General features: G+C 51.2%; 4 non-coding genes across 4 annotated transcripts; 2 read left to right on the forward strand and 2 right to left on the reverse strand.

Annotated features, from left to right (window-relative positions):
• Nucleotides 1-8,891: 8,891 nt before the first annotated feature.
• Nucleotides 8,892-8,963, reverse strand: TRNAC-GCA. The gene has a single exon. It is a non-coding gene; the product is annotated as a tRNA-Cys (tRNA).
• Nucleotides 8,964-10,718: 1,755 nt separating this feature from the next.
• On the forward strand, nucleotides 10,719-10,800 carry TRNAS-AGA. Its single transcript has one exon. It is a non-coding gene; the product is annotated as a tRNA-Ser (tRNA).
• A 3,828-nt stretch (nucleotides 10,801-14,628) lies between these two features.
• TRNAG-ACC lies at nucleotides 14,629-14,701 on the forward strand. Its single transcript has one exon. It is a non-coding gene; the product is annotated as a tRNA-Gly (tRNA).
• A 2,113-nt stretch (nucleotides 14,702-16,814) lies between these two features.
• On the reverse strand, nucleotides 16,815-16,889 carry TRNAT-AGU. Its single transcript has one exon. It is a non-coding gene; the product is annotated as a tRNA-Thr (tRNA).
• Nucleotides 16,890-20,501: the final 3,612 nt, after the last annotated feature.

Raw genomic sequence — 20,501 nt, forward strand, 5'->3', positions numbered from 1 at the left:
AGGCCTCCTGTATGACACAAGAGCTACTTTGGGGGCAAACACATTCCAGAAAGGCATCTAGTCTTCATTAAATGACATCAGGACATGGAGAATCCATCACTTTCCTTGGTAGGTTTTTCCTGTGGTGAATCATCCTGACTGTTGAATATTTGTGCCTTAGTTGTAATGTGAATTTGTCTCTTTTCACCTTCATAGAATCACAGAATCTCAGGGTTGGAAGGGACCTCAGGAGGTATCTAGTCCAACCCCCTGCTCAAAGCAGGACCAAACCCAACTAAATCATCCCAGCCAGGGCTTTGTCAAGCCTGACCTTAAAAACCTCTAAGGAAGGAGCCATTGGGTCTTATTATGCCTTTCTCTGCTCGATTAAAGAGCCCTTTAATACCCAATCTTTTCTCTCCATTAAGGCACTTCAACAGTTTAATGAAGTCACCTTTCAATCTTCTTTTGATAAGCTAAACAAGTTGAGCTCTTTCAATAGCTCACTAGAAGGCATTTTTCTCCAGCCCTCAGAACATTTGGTGGCTCTTTGCTGCCCCAGCTCCAATTTCACAACATCTTTTTCAAATGAGGACACCAAAACTGGAGGCAGTATTCCAGTATCAGTGTCACTGATGCCGTGTCACCTCCTGTGACGTTATTGACATAATCTGTAGCCGTATAGATCACCGTTGCGACTGCTGTTCTACTTGTAGCCAATATTGTAGAAAGCTTGTCGCGTAAGGGGTCTATGGAGAGGTTCTGATTGGCTGATTATAATTATGCTATTTCTAGATGTGTATCATTTTTATAGTTGACATTATGAATTCCTGCCCATTTCCCCACTGGCTGGAGCATGGCTAGAGTGTGTCTGTGGTTAATGATGTTGCTGTAGATTGTTCGTTTCGTGCCTGGGCAATTCACACAGTTCCTTTTCCCAACATATCTCCAGCACATCATTAGTTCCAATAACAGGGGCAGCTTTTCTCTGGGGCACTGAGATTTTTTGGGGAGTTTTTTTCTTTCCTCACCCTGGAGTAAACTCAGCTTTTTATTCCATGGTCCATGTTTTATGGAATAACAACATCAGCATGAAGAAAGAGGAGAGAGAATATCTCACTGCCAGGGCTGAAGGTGGCCACGTCCCCTCTGTTTGACCGTTACCATTGCAGGAGAGAAGTTGTCAATATAATCGAATGCCCTGGCTCAGACAAGAGACACAGGGAGGTTTTGCTGTTCATGGATCCATGAAAAGGAAATTGTGTATCTGTGTGAAACTGAGGAGGGATATGAAGCGGCCACAGGGTGGCGCAATGCCCTAAGCTAAGGCAGGAGGGTAAAGGAATCGGGCTGAGGAATGACTGAAGTGGACTCACCTGGGATTGAAATGACATTTGTTTGTGTCAGGCAGTGAGAAATTGACATTAATTCAGATGCAGGGTTGAGGCTTCTTTAGCTCCTTGTAAAACTTTTGAACTTGATTTCCCAGAAGGGAGAAAGGGAAAGTCTGGGGCTGCCTTGAGTCCCTGGCTGGGTCTCCTAGGCAGTGGAAAACATCCCTTATTTGGCCCTGCCAAGGGGATCGTGGAGGCTGAGACGCCCCTCGGCTTGGATCAAAGGGGGAGTTGGATGGAATTTATCACACAATCCTCCCTACTCCCCAGAGCCCCACGGGGAGAAGCTAGAGAAGGGGGAGTCATTCCTCCCCTGCGCTCCCAGAAGAGCTGCTAGCAGGGCCGCCCAGAGGCGGGGGCAAGGGGGGCAATTTGCCCCAGGCCCTGGGTCTTGCAGGGCCCCCACAAGCAGGAGCGTCGCTGGGGGGAGCAGGGGGGGCTGCCGCTCCCCCACTGAGCACATTCCCCCAAAGTGGCACCTTAATAGGAATTTGGAATAAGGTGGAAAGAGCTGGATTTCTCCCCCCCCCCCCCCGAGTGCGGCACTGCTGATTGGCCGCCGGGGCCTGACTGGGCCTCCAGCTCCCATTGGGCCTCCAGCAGCCAGACCCCCCCTTGCACACACACACACACACACACACACGCTGCCTCAGCACGCTGCGGGGGAGGGGCTGTGTGCTGGCACGTGTTTAACTTTGGCTCCAGAGGCAGCCAGCGGCTGGAGCTGCCGGGTGGTAAGAGGAGTCCTGGGGGGCAGTCAGGGAGCAGGGGGAGGGTTGGAGGGTTCAGGGGGGGACTTTCTGGGGGCTGGGGCAGTCAGGGAGCAGGGGGGGTTAGATGGGAGGAAGTCTGGGCCTCTGTCCAACAGCAAAACACAAGTCTAGAAAAGCAGCCGTCAGCGGGAAGTGCTATCAGCTGGCCCGGGCAGCCTGCACGTCCCCCAGCCCGCTTGCCTGAGCTGTATTGTTAATGCATTTTAGTTGGAAGATGCAGCCTGAGTGATTTAAAGGCCCCAAATGCTGCTGAAAGAGCTGGGACAGTTGCAAGCTTTCTCTGCTGGGCTTTTCATCGGGGTCACACAATGGAAACCTGCTTGAGGCTCTGCAGAAGAGAGATTTCTTGAGGCCGTCCATGCAGCTCACAGCTTAAGCTCTTCTAAGCTTGCAGCCGTGGCACAAAAGGATTTGGGAGCAGTTAACAATTCTGTGTGGTTAAGAGATTTTTCATTTCCTGGGCCCTGCTACCCAATGCCACAGGGGAGACTGAGTGAGTAGCCCGGCTTGTCCTCTGCAATCCCTTCCCTGCTTCTTTCCCTTGTGTTTGCAAGGGGCTCATTAACATGCTGCATCCGAACGCCCCTCCCCAGGCCTTCCCTCCAGAAACACAGTCCTGCCTTCTCCTCCTTCCTCACTTTCTCCTTCTCTCCCTCTCTGTGGTTTTTCTCCATGCCCCGTCCCTGGTCTCTGCTCCCTCTCCACCCCATGCACGGTATTGAACACGTCTCTGCCTCTCTTGTTTATGGGCCCTGTGCTGGGATGGCAGAGGCAGGGATATGGTTGTGTTCTCTGCTGGGTCTGTTGGGATCAGACTCTAAAATCAAACGCTCCCTTTGCTAGCAGGATCCCTCCGCCTGCTCGCCAGGGCTTCTGGCTACACACTAGAGCCAGGTGCTAGGGCAGAAGCAGCTGCCCATGTACCCTCAATGGCAGGAGCGGTGCGTGGTCCCTGCCCCGCCCCCCACACTTTGGATTATGGGGTGTGTCTTGGTGTATATTGGGGGTCCTGTCAGGGGACGGGGAGTGGTTGGATAGGTGTGGGAGTCCTGCCAGTCTGTCTGGGGGCAGGGGTGTGGATAAGGGTCGGGGCAGTCAGGGGACAGGTAGGGTTCTAGGGGGCAGTCAGGGACCGGGGTCCCAGGAGGGGGCAGTCAGGGGACAAGGAGGTGGGGTGTTGGGGGTTCTGAAGGGGGCAGGAAGTGGGAGGGAGCGGATGTAATTAGTAATTTGATATGTTGGGTGGTGCCTTTTTTATGTGTTCGCTTCCCCTCATGTGAGAACCTGGCTATGCCGCTGCCCACGGGAATACAGGAGAGGGGCAGTGGCTGGTGGCACAGGAGGGGGTGCGGGGGTTGGAGGTGAAGGGGGTGCAGGAGAGGGGCAGTGGCTGGTGGCACAGGAGGGGGTGCAGGGGTTGGGGTGAAGGGGGTGCAGGAGAGGGGCAGTGGCTGGTGGCACAGGAGGGGGAGCAGGGGTTAGGGGTGAAGGGGGTGCAGGAGGGGGCAGTGGCTGGTGGCACAGGAGGGGGAACAGGGGTTAGGGGTGAAGGGGTGCAGGAGAGGGCCGTGGCAGGGGTCACAGGAGGGGGCACCGGGGTTAGGGTGAAGGGGGTGCAGGTGAGGGGCAGTGGCTGGGGGCACAGGAGGGGGTGCAGGGGTTGGGGTGAAGGGGAGCACGAGAGGGGCCCTGGATGGTGGCACAGGAGGGGGCGCAGGGGTTAGGGGTGAAGGGGGTGCAGGAGAGGGGGAGTGGCTGATGGCACAGGAGGGGGTGCAGGGGTTGGGGTGAAGGGGGTGCAGGAGAGGGCCAGTGGCTGGTGGCACAGGAGGGGGAGCAGGGGTTTGGGGTGAAGGGGGTGCAGGAGAGGGGCAGTGGCTGGTGGCACAGGAGGGGGCTGCAGGGGTTAGGGTGAAGGGGGTGCAGGAGAGGGGCAGTGGCTGGGGGCACAGGAGGGGGCGCAGAGGTTGGGTGAAGGGGTGCAGGAGGGGGCAGTGGCTGGTGGCACAGGAGGGGGCGCAGGGGTTGGGGTGAAGGGGGGCAGGAGAGTGGCAGTGGCTGGTGTCACAGGAGGGGGTGCAGGGGTTAGGGGTGAAGGGGGTGCAGGAGAGGGGCAGGGGCTGGTGGCACAGGAGGGGGTGCAGGAGTTAAGGGCAGAGGGGACACAGCGTAGGGGTTAGGGCACCGGAGGGGGCAGAATTAGGATTGGGGGAGGTGCAAGGGTCGGGAGTGCAGGAGCTGGGGGTAAAGGGGCAGGGGGATCATCCAGGGGTGATGGGGAAGTGCCAACGTACAAGTTTTGCCCAGGGCACCATTTCCCCTAACGCTGGTCCTTGGGAACATTTCTTGCTGGGAGGGGGAGGGGAGAGACGAGGCGTTTTCTCTCTGTTTCTTTCCTCTCCATTTTCTGCTCCTTCCTTCAATTCCAGAAACCTCCCTTGTGTGTCAGACGGTGCAGTGACGCCCTCCCCACCCCAGGCCTCTGGAGTCTTTGGAGCAGGACGATCCCAGGAGCTGAGGATGGATCCAGGGGTGAGTAGCTGGCAGGAAGGAGTCCTAGCAGCTCTTCTGGGAGTGCAGGGGAGGAATGACTCCCCCTTCTCTAGCTTCTCCCCGTGGGGCTCTGGGGAGCAGGGAGGGTTGTGTGATAAATTCCATCCAACTCCCCCTTTGATCCAAGCCGAGGGACGTCTCAGCTCTGCACGATCCCCTTGGCAGGGTCAAACAAGGGATGTTTTCCACTGCCCAGGAGACCCAGCCAGGGACTGATGTGCTGGAGATATGTTGGGAAAAGGGACTGTCTGAATTGCCAAGGCAGGAAACGAACCATCTACAGCAATGTCATTAACCACACACACACTCTAGCCATGCTCCAGCCAGTAGGGAAATGGGCAGGAACTCTGGCTGCTCAGCCATGGCCACACGTACAGAGCTGCACAGCAGTGACTGCGCTGGGGAAGCTGGTCCGAGTGAACAATTGGAAATGACCCTTCAGTGAGAACAGAACCAGAGTGTAGAAAGGCCCCTGTGTTAAGTGGTTGTGGCTGAGGCCTTAGGGAGCTGGGTTAGAAGCCACAGGGTGTTTCTGTGGAGGTTTGATTTTTGCCAGCTAGGCAAGGCTGGTGTGTGGTGTCTCCATGGCTGCACTTTCAGTGATGCAGGTTTCTCTCCCCGATTGTTCCCTGGGCATCCTACTAGATTGCCAGCTGCTTTTCAACTGCAGAGTGGAGACTGTGTGTGTGTGGGGAGAGACTGTGTGTGTGTTGGGGAAGAGTGAGTGTGTTGAGGTAGGTAGGAGCGGATCATTATTATCCCTACTTGAAAGAGGGAGAAGCTAAGGCTGAGAAAGGAGAATTGACTTCTCTTAGGTCACACGCCCAGGCTGGGGCAGAGTTGGGAATAGGACCCAAGAGGCCTGATTTTCAAACTAACCATCAGATCTTGAATTTCAGACATTGAATGACCTGAGTAAAGTGCTCTCAGATGAGCTCCAGACCAACAACAGTGACAGTAATTATTCAGCAAGTATTTGAGGAGAACTGCAATGTTAGAGAGAATCATGAGCTGCTCAGAGACCATTAATGCAGAGAAGCAGCAAAATTCATCAAACATAGAACTAGTTCTGACTTATTTCCTTGGTCTTAAAAGAGAAAAACAAGGACCTGACTCTCCTCCCTGTCAATAACCCCCTGCTCAGCCAATCAGGGTAGAGACTGAGGACGGGAGGCTGAGGGCTCTCACCAGAGAGCCCAAAGGACGGCCCAGGTCACTGTCCACATTTTTGTGTGGACCTCCCACAGTGGGAGCTGCAGAGCACTCCCCCGCAACACACACACACCCCTCTCCTCGTGTTGGGAGGGGAACAGGAGAAAGGACAAAAGAAGCAAGAGATAAAGAGAAAGGAGGGAAGGATGGATGGAGGAAAAGGTAAAACAAAAAGGACAAACCCCAATGTCCCCAGTGATGCTAAGGGACAAAATCCCAGGTGTGGAATAAAATTCTGCCTCCTTAAGCTCATGTTTTCCATGCCTAGAATTCAACTGTCACCAGATGAATCAGACTGAACAGGTTTCACACCTCGAGGAGGCTCTTACCTTCTAAACAGGGACGGCTGTTTTCTAGTAAAATCACGAAAAGGGAAGGAGAAAACTCGAAAGAGGTTCCTCCTGGCGCTCACGTCCGTGAACCCGAATACTCTCTCAGTCCTCAGAGAGAGACCTGGAGAAGGAGACTTGCTGAAGCAAAGCCACAGGGGTCTCTGAGGTTTCCCTGGCCCCTCGCCCCTGTCCTGCCTGGCTGATGTCAGCATCTCTCTGTGAGGTCACCACCTCCCCACCACCTTGGACCAATAGGCTGAGGTCCTGCAATAGGCCTTTGTGATGTCACTGCCACACCCCTCCCTTGCTGGGCCAATGTCCTACCCCTGGCCAGGCACTTTGCAGGTTTGAGCTACTCCCTGTGGATCACCCCACTCAAGGAGCATTCGTTTTAGGCAGCAAGCCGGCTAGACAGGGAAACATCAGACGCTGCTCCCAATGCTAAACTCAGTTTTTCAGAAATTATGGCCAGAAGAGACCATTAGAGCATCTAATCATATAAACATAGAATATCAGGGTTGGAAGGGACTTCAGGAGGTCATCTACTCCAATCTACTGCTCAAAGCAGGACCAATCCCCAACTAAATCATCCCAGCCAGGGCTTTGTCAAGCCTGAGCTTAAAAACCTCTAAGGAAGGAGATTCCACCACCTCCCTAGGTAACCCATTCCAGTGCTTCACCACTCTCTTAGTGAAAAAGTTTTTCCTAATATCCAACCTAAACCTCCCCCTCTGCAACTTGAGAACATTACTCCTTGTTCTATCATCAGGTACCACTGAGAACAGACTAAACTGCAGACTAAACAAGCCCAGTTTCCTCAGCCTCTCCTCATAAGTCATGTGCTTCAGCCCCCTAATCATTTTTTGTTGCCCTCTGCTGGACTCTCCAATTTTTCCACATCCTTCTTGTAGTGTGGGGCCCAAAACTGGACACAGTACTCCAGATGAGGCTTCACCAATGTCTAATAGAGGGGAATGATCACTTCCCTCGATCTGCTGGCAATGTCCCTAATTATACAGCCCAAAATGCCATTAGCCTTCTTGGCAACAAGGGCACACTGTTGACTCATAGCCAGCTTCTCGTCTACTGTAACCTCTTGGTCCTTTTCTGCAGAACTGCTTCCTCGCCATTCGGTCCCTAGTCTGTAGCAGTGCATGGGATTCTTCCGTCCTAAGTGCAGGACTCTGCATTTGTCCTTGTTGAACCTCATCAGGTTTCTTTTGGCCCAGTCTTCTAATTTGTCTAGGTCCCTCTGTATCCTATCCCTACCCTCCAGCGTATCTATCACTCCTCCCAGTTTAGTGTCATCTGCAAACTTCCTGAGGGTGCAGTCCACGCCATCCTCCTAATCATTAATGAAGATATTGAACAAAACCGGCCCCAGGACCGACCCTTGGGGCACTCCATTTGATACTGGCTGCCAACTAGACATGGAACCATTGATCACTACCCGTTGAGCCCGACGATCTAGCCAGGTTTCTATCCACCTTATAGTCCATTCATCCAGCCCATACTTCTTTAACTTGCCGGCAAGAATACTGTGGAAGAGTGTCTCAAAAGCTTTACTAAAGTCAAGGGATAACACATCCACTGCTTTCCCCTCATCCACAGAGCCAGTTATCTCCTCATAGAAGGCAATTAGGTTACTCAGGCATGACTTGCCCTTGGTGAATCCATGCTGACTGTTCCTGATCACTTTCCTCTCCTCTAAGTGCTTCAGAATTGATTCCTTGAGGACCTGCTCCATAATTTTTCCAGGGACTGAGGTGAGGCTGACTGACCTGTAGTTCCCCGGATCCTCCTTCTTCCCTTTTTTAAAGATGGGCACTACAGTAGCCTTTTTCCAGTCATCCAGAGCCTCCCCCGATCGCCATGAGTTTTCAAAGATAATGGCCAATGGCTCTGCAATCACATCCGCCAACTCCTTTAGCACCCTCGGATGCAGCGCATCTGGCCCCATGGACTTGTGCTTGTCCAGTTTTTCTAAACAGTCCTGAACCACTTCTTTCTCCACAGAGGGCTGGTCACCTTCTCCCCATGCTGTGCTGCCCAGTGCAGCTGTCTGGGAGCTGACCTTGTTTGTGAAGACAGAGGCAAAAAAAGCATTGAGTACATTAGCTTTTTCCACATCCTCTGTCCACTAAGTTACCTCCCTCATTCAGTAAGGGGCCCACACTTTTCTTGACTTCCTTCATTTTGCTAACATACCTGAAGAAACCCTTCTTGTTACTCTTAACATCTCTTGCTAGATGCAACTCCAAGTGTGATTTGGCCTTCCTGATTTCACTCCTGCATGCCTGAGCAATATTTTTATACTCCTCCCTGGTCATTTGTCCAATCTTCCACTTCTTGTAAGCTTCTTTTTTGTGTTTAAGATCAGCAAGGATTTCACTGTTAAGCCAAGCTGGTCGCCTGCATATTTACTATTCTTTATACACATCGGGATGTTTTTTTCCTGCAACTTCAATAAGGATTCTTTAATCCTTTAGAGGATTGGAACTGATTTCAGTGAAGGCATGTTTGCTAGGTTTTTATGCATTTGCACAGGAAAACATTGAGTGTTCCTATTCATTTCAGGGATCCCTATTCAGTGGAACTCCTGAACATAATGGAAATGCCATTATTTTTGTTGAAGGAAGAGGTTTGTAAGGGGGCACTTGGATTTGAACCAAGGACCACTTGAACTGCAGTCAAACACTCTACCACTGAGCTATACCCCCATGACTGATGTGTAGGTAAGTCAGAGATCTTAAAGACTTTGAAGGACAGGCCCTGCCTCAGCGATCTCCTGTTCTGTTCCCAGACCACAGTGCTTTTAAAAATGGGGTTTGATTAAACTTATAGATCCATGTAAACACCACAGCTTGCACACCCACCCACATAGCTTCCCCCAGTGACAGAGCTACCACCTCTCGGGGAGATGGATTAACTACACGGACGGGGCAGCTCTCTCCCCGCCGCTTAGAGCATCTTCATTATTTATGAATAGGTGGGAAATAACCTCCTGAATGGACAGTAACCAATTTATCAAATATTGCTGGGGCTGCATTCAATATGGGTACCTGGTCGTATTGGCTGGATTAGTAGGAGCATTGCCGGCAGATCGAGGGACGTGATTATTCCCTTCTATTCGGCACTGGTGAGGCCACATCTGGAGCATTGCGTCCAGCTTTCGCCCCCCCACTACAGAAACAAATTGGAGAGAGTCTAGGGGAGGGCAACAAAAATGATTAGGGGGCAGAGGACTTACGAGGAGATGCTGAGGGCAGGGCCACCCAGAGGGGGGGCAGGTGGGGCAATTTGCTGCAGGGCCCCCATGAGAATACAGGATTCTAGAGTATTGCAACTTTTTTTTATGGAAGGAGCCCCCAAAATTGTTTTGCCCCAGGCCCCCTGAATCCTCTGGGTGGCCCTGCCCCCTCCACCCCCTTGACTCGTTCTCCTCCCTCTGAGGCCCCACCTGTGCTCCACCCTCACTCCCATTGGCCACTTCCCAGCCCTGCTCTTCCACTGTGGCTGAGGCCTGCTGGTCCACCTTCCGCTCGCTCCTCTCCTCCCTGAAGGCCTCCTTGTGCCTCTCCACCCCCTACCCCAAGGCCTGCCTGCTGCCCCCACCTCTCTGCCCCCTCCCCTGAGACCCGCCCTGCCCACCGCCCCCACCTCTCTGCCCCTCCCCTGAGACCCGCCCTGCCCACCGCCCCCACCTCTCTGCCCCCTCCCCTGAGACCCGCCCCGCCCACCGCCCCCACCTCTCTGCCCCTCCCCTGAGACCCGCCCCGCCCACCGCCCCCACCTCTCTGCCCCCTCCCCTGAGACCCGCCCTGCCCACCGCCCCCACCTCTCTGCCCCTCCCCTGAGACCCGCCCTGCCCACCGCCCCCACCTCTCTGCCCCCTCCCCTGAGACCCGCCCCGCCCACCGCCCCCACCTCTCTGCCCCTCCCCTGAGACCCGCCCTGCCCACCGCCCCACCTCTCTGCCCCTCCCCTGAGACCCGCCCTGCCCACCGCCCCCACCTCTCTGCCCCTCCCCTGAGACCCTCCCTGTCCACCTCTTTCCTCAGTCATCTGTTGTTATTCCTTGAAACATCAAGGATGGAATTAAAAGCTGAGTTTACTCCAGGGTGAGGAAAGAAAGGAGCCACCAACCCCCTGACAAATCTCAGTGCCCCAGAGAAAACCTGCCCCCTGCTATTGTGATCACTGATGTGCTGGGGATATGGCAGGAAAGGGACTGTCTGAATGATCAAGGCAGGAAATGGACAACAATCTACAGCAACGTCATTGACCACAAACACACTCTCCTCATGCTCCAGCCAGAAGGGAAATGAGCAGGAATTCTTGCAGTTCAGCCATGGACACACTTACACAAGGGCACAGCAGTGTGTGTGTTGTGGAAGCTGGTCTGAGGAAACAACTGGAATTGATCACTCAGTGAGAACAGAACTAGAGTGTAGTGAGAGACACATCTCAACTAAGTAGTTGTGGCTGAGTGGTTAAGGCGATGGACTAGAAACCCATTGGGGTCTCCCTGTGCAGGTTCGAATCCTGCCAACTACGGAGAAAGTTGGGGTTCTTTAGTTTCAAGGAAGCTGGGTCTTGTCTCACTCTCAAGCTGTGTCTACACTATTGGGTAATGCAGCTTTAAAGTGTTTTAATTAAACAGCTGCTGCATGTCCACACTATGCCCCTTGTGTCACCAGAGCACATCCACGCTAGAATCTTGGATGGCCACAGAGAGCAGTGCACTGTGGGTAGCTGTGCAACTGGCTGCAGGGTGCTTTGGGAAGGGTTTGCAATGCCTCATGGGCCGGTACAGCATCACATGATGCAGGTTTCTCTATCCCACCGTTCCATGGGCATCTTACTAGATTGCCAGCTGCTTTTCAACTGCAGTGTGCGTGGCGGGGCAGAGACTGTGTGTGTGTGGGGAGAGGGAGTGTGTGTGTGGGGAGAGGGAGTGTGTCACACACTGTCTCTATGTTCAGACAGCTGCTGCAAGCAACCAGGCCTGAGGCAGGGGGAGGGGGCAGCCCCAACATCAGCCCCCGCTTCCCTCACTGGCTCAGCTCAGCACAGCAGCCTCTGTCACACGCACACACACACACTGCTGCTGCTGAGCTCTGTGTCAGGGGTGCTGGAACAGGGGGTTTAGAGGGCCGTGGCCCCACCACTCTTAACTGGCTGTTAGGAGAAATGATGGAGGGGGGAAAGGGGGAGTCTTGGGGGGGGGGGAGAGGCATTCTGTGGGTGTGGCCTCGGGGGGAGAGGTGGTGTGAGTGTGGGTCCTTGGGGAAGGGTTTTCATGGGAGTGCCACAGTTCAGACAATAGTGACCCCCCCACTGTAAGGAAGCTCCCGCCGCCCCTGCTCTGTGTTGGTAGCGCGGGAGAGAGCAGCGTTCCAGGGCAGTGATTTGCTCCCTGGGGCTCCGCCAGGGGGGCTTGGGAGGCTGCAGGGAGCCCTGGGCCCTTTAAATCACCAGACTGGGGAAGCCGGGCCGGGCTGGCACAGCGTACCCGCTCTTGCCAGTACCTCATACCGGAATGTACCAGCTTACGTTCACCTCCGGAAGGTCCTCACGTGGATCAATAACTGGTTAAAAACCAGGAAACAAAGGGTAGGAATAAATGGACAGTTTTCAGGATGCAAACAGGTAACTAGTGGTGTCTGTACTGGGACTAGTCAACATCTTCATAAACGATCTGCTGAACAGCGAGGTGACAAAATTTGCGGATGATCCAAAACTACAGAGGATAGTTAAGTCCAAAGCAGCCTGTGAGGAGCTAAAAAGAGATTTCACAAAACTGGGTGAAAGGGCAACAAAACGGCAGATGAAATTCAATGTTGATCAATGCAAAGTGATGCACATTGGCAAACATGATCCCAACTCTACATGTAAAATGATGGGATGTAAAATAGCTGTTCCAACTCAAGTGAGAGATCTTGGAGTCACTGTGGCTAGTTCTCTGCAAACATCCACTCAATGGGCAGTGGCAGGCAAAAAGCGAACAGAATGTTGGGAATCATTAAGAAAGGGATAGAGAAATAGAGAGAAAATCTTATTGCCACTGTATAAATCCATGGTACGCCCATATCTTGAATACTGCGTGCAGATATGGTCGCTCCATCTTAAAAAAGATGTACTGGAATTGGAAAAGGTTCAGAAACGGGTATGGAGTGTCTGCCATATGAGGAGAGAATAATAAGACTGGGACTTTTCAGCTTGGAGAAAAGCTGACTAAGGGGAAATATGCTAGAGGTCTATAAAATCATGACTGGTGTGGGGAAAGTAAATAAGGAGTGTTACTTATTCCTTCTCATAACACAAGAACTAGGGGTCACCAAATGAAATGAATAGGCAGCCCGTTTAAAACAAACAAAAGGAAGTATTTTTTCACACAACGCACAGTCAACCTGTGGAACTCCTTGCCAGAGGAGGTTGTGAAGGCCAAGACTATAACAGGGTTCAAAAAAAGAGCTAAATCGATTCATGGAGGACATGCTCTGAGCCAGGCTGGGCAGGGATGGTGTCCCTAGTCTCTGTTTGCCAGGAGCTGGGAATAGGCGACAGGGGATGGATCACTTGGTGATTCCCTGTTCTGTTCATTCCCTCTGGGGCACCTGGCTTTGGCCGCTATGGGAAGACAGGATACTGGGCGAGATGGACCCAGTCTGACCCAGTCTGGCCGTTCGTATGTCCTTACGTCCTTATGCTCCTTTCATAAGATGCCTGGGATTCTGCTCACAATGTGTCCCTGAGGTCTCAGCCAAAATGCTCCAGACAGACACACACTCTGGGCTCCTGAAGCCTCGGCCACCCACCTAGTGCCCTATGGCTCATCCCTGACCCTTGCTGCTGCTCCTTGCTATAGACTGTGAAAGGAGCGGAGGCAGCGCAGGAGCCTTCTGGGGACGCAGCTCTGAGGCTTTGGGGAGACACATTGTCTGAGACATCAGAGCGCTGCAAACCCTGCAGCCACCCCCTCAATCCGGGGCCTGTTCCAGCCCTGAGTCTGGGCTACCGCGATCCCTCCCCCAGAGCAGGGCTCCCACAGATTACAGCCTGGAAATAGGCGTGTGAGACTAACTCCTGTTCTCCCTGACAGGGCCTCCCCTAGACCAAGTGCCTCTCCCAGGCAAGAAGTGTCTTCGGTGCCCCCCCCCCCATATGTTAAAATTTTGAATATCTTATTTTTCATTGCATTTGTAGCTCAGCTCATGATTTTGACGCACAATTTCGACGCATGATTTTCTCTGTCATATAAGATGATAAATTTGCAGGCTAGGTTCTGTAAACCTGTATTTATTCATGCCATATATAAGCAAATAAAACAAATGCATTTTCTTTAAGCATATAGAAACTTTTTAATTTTGACAGTAACTGAAATGTACTAACATCTAGAAATGGAGCTGTCACTAGCACAGGATGGGCCGGTATTAAATAGTGTTACAGTAGGAGACAGCGTTAGGATGTTAACCCCAGGCCTTTAGTTGAAAGGTCGCTTCTCTCACCTTTCCCCCATGAACTGAAGCGCAGCATTACAGAGCTCCAAAGATTGGCCAATGGCATTTCCAAGTGCTAAAATAGCAAGTGATGTTGGTCTCTCATTGGCCATCAGCGACTGAAGATGTGGTTTAATGAGCCGGAGCTTCAAGGCGAGGGTGGCTCTGTCCACTGCCTTCCGTTGCGCTGCTGGGCCCCAAGTCCCTGGTGGCCAATATGTGACGCTGGGAGAAGAGAGTGGGGTGGCAAGTGGCGGCAGGACTTTTGCCACCAGGGTCTAGCTGCCCAACTTCCTCCTGGTACTGCTGGCCCCCCGTCGCCTTCAGGTAACCCAGGAACTAAGGCAGGAATAGGGTGAGGAAGCAAGTAAAGCCGAGCAAGGAAGGCAAAAGTGAATCTTGTCTTCATGGGCCGCTCGCAATGACGTCCTTTTTCTGTGCCACAGCTGACAACATCCCAGACAGAAAAGCAGGAGGCCAAAAAGAAACCGAGCAGCTGCTGAAGTAGTTCAGTTGGGAGCGTGCTAGACTAACAGGCTCTTCTGTCCCCCTTTGTGCACGGGTGGGATGTTTTCTGAAAGTGCAGCAATTCCTTTAACTGCCACGAGTCCCTCATTTCAGGCTATGCAGCAGGAAAAGGCAGCATGGGCTTCTGCACCGAGTTGGCCCACCTGACTTTCATTCTTCTCTTGCTCTTTGTCAGCAAGGGGAAGAAAAAGAAGCTCTTCCTCAAGCTGGAGTCACAAGGGCGACGTAAGGATGACTTCCTGAGTGCCCGCTCCAGTCCTCTGCTCTGCCAGCTGACCTATTGAAGGGCTGTCACCACTTTCTCTAGGTTTGTCCATCGGTCTGTGCATGGGTGAGCAACAGCCAAGCAGATGGAGTTTCTGTAGTGCAGTGGTTCTCGCATTTGCCTACCACGCAAAATGTCCCTGGTTCAAAACCAGGCAGAAACATGCTGGCTTCCTTTTGCCAGATCCCCTTGCTGTTCAGGAAGGCCTCCTCCTTCTCCTATTGGCCTGTCCGTGGGATAACTCCAACCCCCACATGACAGAGGGTGCTGACAGCAGTGGAGAAAGCACCTTGGTGTCAGGCTGGAGAACCTAGAGGAGTGCGGCGTGTTATTTTTTGGAGGCTTGTGGCTTGGCCTCCTCTGCTGTTGGAGGTTGGCCGGTGGAGGCCGGCTCTTCCTGCTGGCCTCCTCTGCGTGACTTGCCAAAGGAGGAAGTGAGGCAGCAATGGGGGAAAAGAGGAAAGTTGAGCTGAGGAAGGCAGGGCAGAAGCTAAGCGCCTCAGTGCGGCTAAGTGGGGTTAGTAGAGCATCACCATTCGTTCTGCAAAGCCGGGGGAGGTGCGGTTGGCTGCTGGGAGGCAGACCCCTGTGCCTGCCTCTTGGCTTCCCAGGGGTGGCTCCTTGCAGCCCAGGAGAAGCGGGGTTCTGGGGGGAAGGAAAAGCAGCAATGGCGAGGCTGAGTGGGCTCCTTTCTGGCCGACATGGTGGGCTGTGGTGGGTCTGGGAGTTGCCTGTAAGCCATAAGTGGACTTGGTGCAGTGAAAACCGCTGCTCCATTCTGGCTGACCTGGGGGCGCCATTGATGACTTGGGAGTGGGGGCAGGGCGCTGGCTGTGAGCAAATGGGATCCAGGAAGCCCCAGCCTGCCCCTCCAGGGGCCCAGTCGTCTTCTTCTCTCCTGCCATGGGGAGCCCGGCCTTAAGCCTGCCCACCATGTGCTGCAGCTTGAGCATTAAGCCTTCCTGTGGCATAACCGAACTACGGCCTAGTGTAATCAGGTGTAAAGTTTAGATTGTGAATTTATCTTTACTTTCCATGGTAACTTACTTTGATCTTTTATGCCTACCACTTATAATCCTTAAAACTCCATCTTTCTGTAGCTAATAAATCTGTTTTATGAAACTGGTGTATTTTCCTTGAAGTTCTTGGGAAATCGCAGCTCCGTTACAAGGCTGGTTCATGTACTATTCACAGTGAGGGAGGGGTGGGCTCTGCGTAATAAACTCACACTGATCAGGCTTCTGATTAAGGCAAGATAGTATGATCCAGGGATGCCAGACTGCAGAGCTGGGGGGAATTGGCAGGAGGCTCTCTATCTATCATTAGTGTTATGAGTGGCTGGGAGAAGCATTCATGTAACAGTTGGATGTGTCCCTACCTGTGGATGTCTGTGTAAGTGCAATATCTGCCAGAGATTCACAGCTCCTCACAGCATCATCGTGTGAGAGGGAGCCCAGGCAGTGGGACACAGGGCTCAGGGGTCCCACTGTTCAGGTTGCATCCCATAGATCCCATCACAGACTTTCAACAACCACAGCAGATGTTCACTGAAACAGTGAGAGAGATGCCAAAATAGTGATCTCCAGTACCTGCAGACATCAAACTATCAGGAATTCTGCACACAGAGAGGACCCTGCAAGTGGAAAATGCCTGTGGATAAGACCCTTCTGTCCCCAGCTGTGGTCGTACAGTGCTTAGTGCTCTGCGTTGTGGCCTCAAGAGCCATGGATGCAAGTTGAGTTATGGTGACCTTTTCCTTGTCTCCAGGTTTCTTAGGTGCCTCCTTCCAACACTTGTCAGAAAAAATGACCGGTTTCTTTTGGAAGCATTGCAAGGCAGAGGCAGTCTTCTCTGTTTCCCCAAAAGGTGGGAGGAGTGGACACATTTGGCAAGGCACCACTGGGTGCTGCATCTCTAACCTCCACTTTACCTGGCAGGTGCCTCTGGGACTTTTCTCCCAGCGGCTCCATTTTTCATCAGTGACAATCAAAAGGAAGATGACATGACATCTGTGTGCAGACATCCCCAGTGAATCACAAGGACGTGTGGTGCAGGCTCTCGTGTTGCAGCAATTGTAGTTGAAGCAACCACCATGCTAATGCCAATCACAGCAGCCTTTTCATCAACTCCAGGCTTGTGATTTGATTCTTTCCAATGCTTCTCTCCAAAGAAGCCTTTTCCTTAGCAAGCAATTACTTGGATACCAAGGGAGGTCTCTTCTGTTTCCTGGAAAGACACAGGAAAATGTAAGCAGAGCAGCCGAAAGCCATACAACAAGGCACCCCTGGGAGTTGAACCCAGGATCTCCTGTTCACTAGACAGGTGCTCTAAGCCAGCTAAGCCATGGTGCCTGCCTCAAGAAAATATTTGCAACTGTTCCATTTGATGGTCCAGGACAATACCTGCAAATTCCAAACTACAGACGTTCCATTTCCCTCAAGACTTGCAAGGAAGAACTGTCAGGCCAAGCCAGGATCTCCTGGTTACTAGGAAGACACTTCAGCCAGCTCTTCCCAAAGATCACTATCCAGAGACCTTTAAACAGACACTGCAGATGTTCACCAACAAAGAGATGCCAAAATAGAGTTCTCCACTGCCTGCAGCCATCACGCTACCAGGAGTTCTGTGAGCAGAGAGGCCCCTGCTAGTGGGAAAGGCTTTGGTAGAGACTCTTCTGACACCAGCCATTCTCATATAGTGTTTAGCATTTTGTGTTGTGACTTTAGCATCCACGTATGCCAGTTTAGTTGGGGGACATTTTTCCTGTCTCCACATTTGTCTAATGGCTCCTTTCAACACTTGTCACCAAAAAGACCTGTTTCTTTTGCAAGCGATGTACAGCTAGGCAAAGGCAGTCTTCTCCATTTCCTCAAAAATCACCAAGCTGTGGGGAGAGGAGACACATTCAGCCAAGCTGGATCCTGAATCTCCTCTTTATTCAGCAGGTGTCTGTGAAGGACACAAATCTACACCGTGTAGAGGTCAAGAATAGGACTTTATTACACACAGCGCTGGCAGAGTGTCACCTTGCATATTAGGCTCAGAGACACTGTTAATTAATTAATTACAATAGAATATATAGATTTTCCATGGGTGGGGGAAAGTGACGGCGTAGGCAGTTCCAAACCCTGGGATAGGTTTTGCAGCAAGACAAGATAGCACAGTAGCCAATGGTTAACAGGTTACATAATGCCTCCACCCATGGTCTCAAGTTAACAAGTTAACATTTCATTAATACTTTGATAATGTTATTAGTATAAAATATATGTTGAATTCTGATTTGAGGTCCATAGGAATGGAGCAACTCTTTTGATTGTCCAACAGGTACATTCCTAGGGGTTAAAGTAAAGAAACAGTGAAAGTATATGGCAATAAAGATTGTTTTTGTGTGTCTAACGGCAGGCATTGGTCCCTGGGAAGGGAGGTGGAAGGATGCCATATCTTATACGGACGTGCCAACTTTTCATAAACTCAAGGTTGGCTCTGTGGGAAAAATGTCTCCCTACAGAAGAGACTAACACAATAGGAAGAGGGATTCTTTGTTCAGTCTGCAACTCTGAATAAGACACAATTCTTTAGTTCTTAGCTCCAACACCTGGCAATTTGCTGACCAGGCCTATCTTAGCAAGCAAGGCTTTCTGGTTACCCCAGCTTTCTCTTAGCTGGTCACTATTTGCTAGGCCTCTGGTCCTTGACCATACTCTGGACTTTGGGTCTGGAAAAGAGCTGGCACAATCCATAGACCAGGTTGTTATATAAAATGCACATGGATTTTAACCTTTCACATCCAGTAATGGCAAAGTTCTTGGTTCAGGCTTGTAGCAGTGATGGAATAAACTGCAGGTTCAAATCAAGTCTCTGGAGTCCATCCACAGCTGGGATGGGTCATTCAGTCCTTTGTACAGAGCTTCAGTTTGTAGCAAAGTCTCTCCAGGTATGAAGCAGGATTGAAGACAAAATGGAGATGAGGCATCAGCCTTTTATAGTCTCTTGCCATGTGGTCTTTGCTTTCTTTGTCCCAAGGACACTCTGTCTAGCACGTGGCATAGAAAAACCTTAGAGTTCTCTCCATAGGCAGGTCCCTGCAGACCTTGCTGAGTCACAAGGCGTATCTGCCTTCTCTCAATGGGTCGATTGTATAGCTGATGGTCCTTAATGGGCCATCAAGCAGGCTAGGCAGAACTGACACCAACTTGTCCAGGGTGTTCCCCAGAAGCATATCACAAGTTTGAAATACAGATAGCATAGAGCCAATATTCATAATGTCAACAACAAAAATGATACACATCTAGAGATGCCATCATGTGCCAGCAATGCCCCTCTGCCATGCACATTGGCCAAACCGGACAGTCTCTATGCAAAAGAATAAATGGACACAAATCTGACATCAGGAATCATAACATTCAAAAACCAGTGGGAGAACACTTCAACCTCTCTAACCACTCAGTGACAGACTTGAAGGTGGCAATTTTGCAACAAAAAAAACTTCAAAAACAGACTCCAAAGAGAAACTGCTGAACTCGAATTAATATGCAAATTAGATACAATTAACTCTGGCCTAAACAGAGACTGGGAATTGTTGGGTCATTACACTAATTGAATCTATTTCCCTATGTTAAGTTCTCCTCACACCTTCTATGGGTCATCTTAATTATCACTTCAAAAGGTTTTTTTTCCTCCTGCTGATGATAGCTCATCTCAATTGATTAGACTTTTCCTGTTGGTATGCATACTTCCACCTTTTCATGTTCTCTGTATGTATAAATATCTCCTGTCTGTGTGTTCCATTCTATGCATCCGAAGAAGTGAGCGGTAGTCTCTAAGGTGCCACAAGTACTCCTGTTCTTTTTGTGGATACAGACTAACACGGCAGCTACTCTGAAACATCTAGAGATAGCATCATTATAATCAGCCAGTCAGAACCTCTCCATAGATCCCTTACACGACAATCTTTCTACAATATTGGCTGCAAATGTAGAACAGTGGTTGCAATGGTGATCAGTTACAGATTATGTCAATAACATCACAGGAGCTGACACGGCATCAGTGAGACTGATATTGGAATAGCCTCCAGTTTTGGTGTCCTCATTTGAAAAAGATATTGTGAAATTGGAGCTAGAGCAGTAAAAAGCCACCAAAATGTTCTGAGGGCTGGAGAAAAATGCCTTCTAGGGAGCTATTGAAAGAGCTCAACCTGTTTAGCTTATAAAAAGAAGATTGAAAGGTGACTTCATTGAAGTGCTGAAGTGCCTTAATGGAGATAAAGGATTGGGTATTAAAGGGCTCTTGAATGGAGCAGAGAAAGGCATAACAAGACCCAATGGCTGGAAGGTGAAAAGAGACAAATTCATATTACAACTAAGGCACAAACATTCAACAGTGAGGATGATTCACCACAGGAACAAGCTACCAAGGAAAGTGGTGGATTCTCATCTCCTGATGTCATTTAATGAAAACTAGATGCCTTTCTGGAATGTGTTTGCCCCCAAAGTAGCTCTTGTGTCATACCAGAGGCCTGTGATATGCAGGGGGTCAGATTAGATGCTCTAATGGTCTCTTCTGGCCATAAAGTCGAGTAATTGCTGAAAAACTGAGTGTAGCATTGGGGGCAGCGTCTGATGTTTTCCTGTCTAGCCGGCTTGCTGCCTAGAACGAATGCTCCTTGAGTGGGGTGATCCACAGGGAGTAGCTCAAACCTCCAAAGTGCCCAGCCAGGGGCAGGACATTGGCACAGCAAGGGAGGGGTGTGGCAGTGACATCACAAAGGTCTTTGGCAGGACCTCAGCCTATTGGTCCAAGGTGGTGGGGAGGTGGTGACCTCACAGAGAGATGCTGACATCAGCCAGGCAGGACAGGGGCGAGGGGCCAGGGAAACCTCAGAGACCCCTGTGGCTTTGCTTCAGCAAGTCTCCTTCTCCAGGTCTCTCTTTGAGGACTGAGAGAGTATTTGGGTTCACGGACGT

The sequence above is a fragment of the Mauremys mutica genome, chromosome 26, assembly GCF_020497125.1.
Source record: "Mauremys mutica isolate MM-2020 ecotype Southern chromosome 26, ASM2049712v1, whole genome shotgun sequence".
Classification (NCBI taxonomy): Eukaryota; Metazoa; Chordata; order Testudines; family Geoemydidae; genus Mauremys; species Mauremys mutica.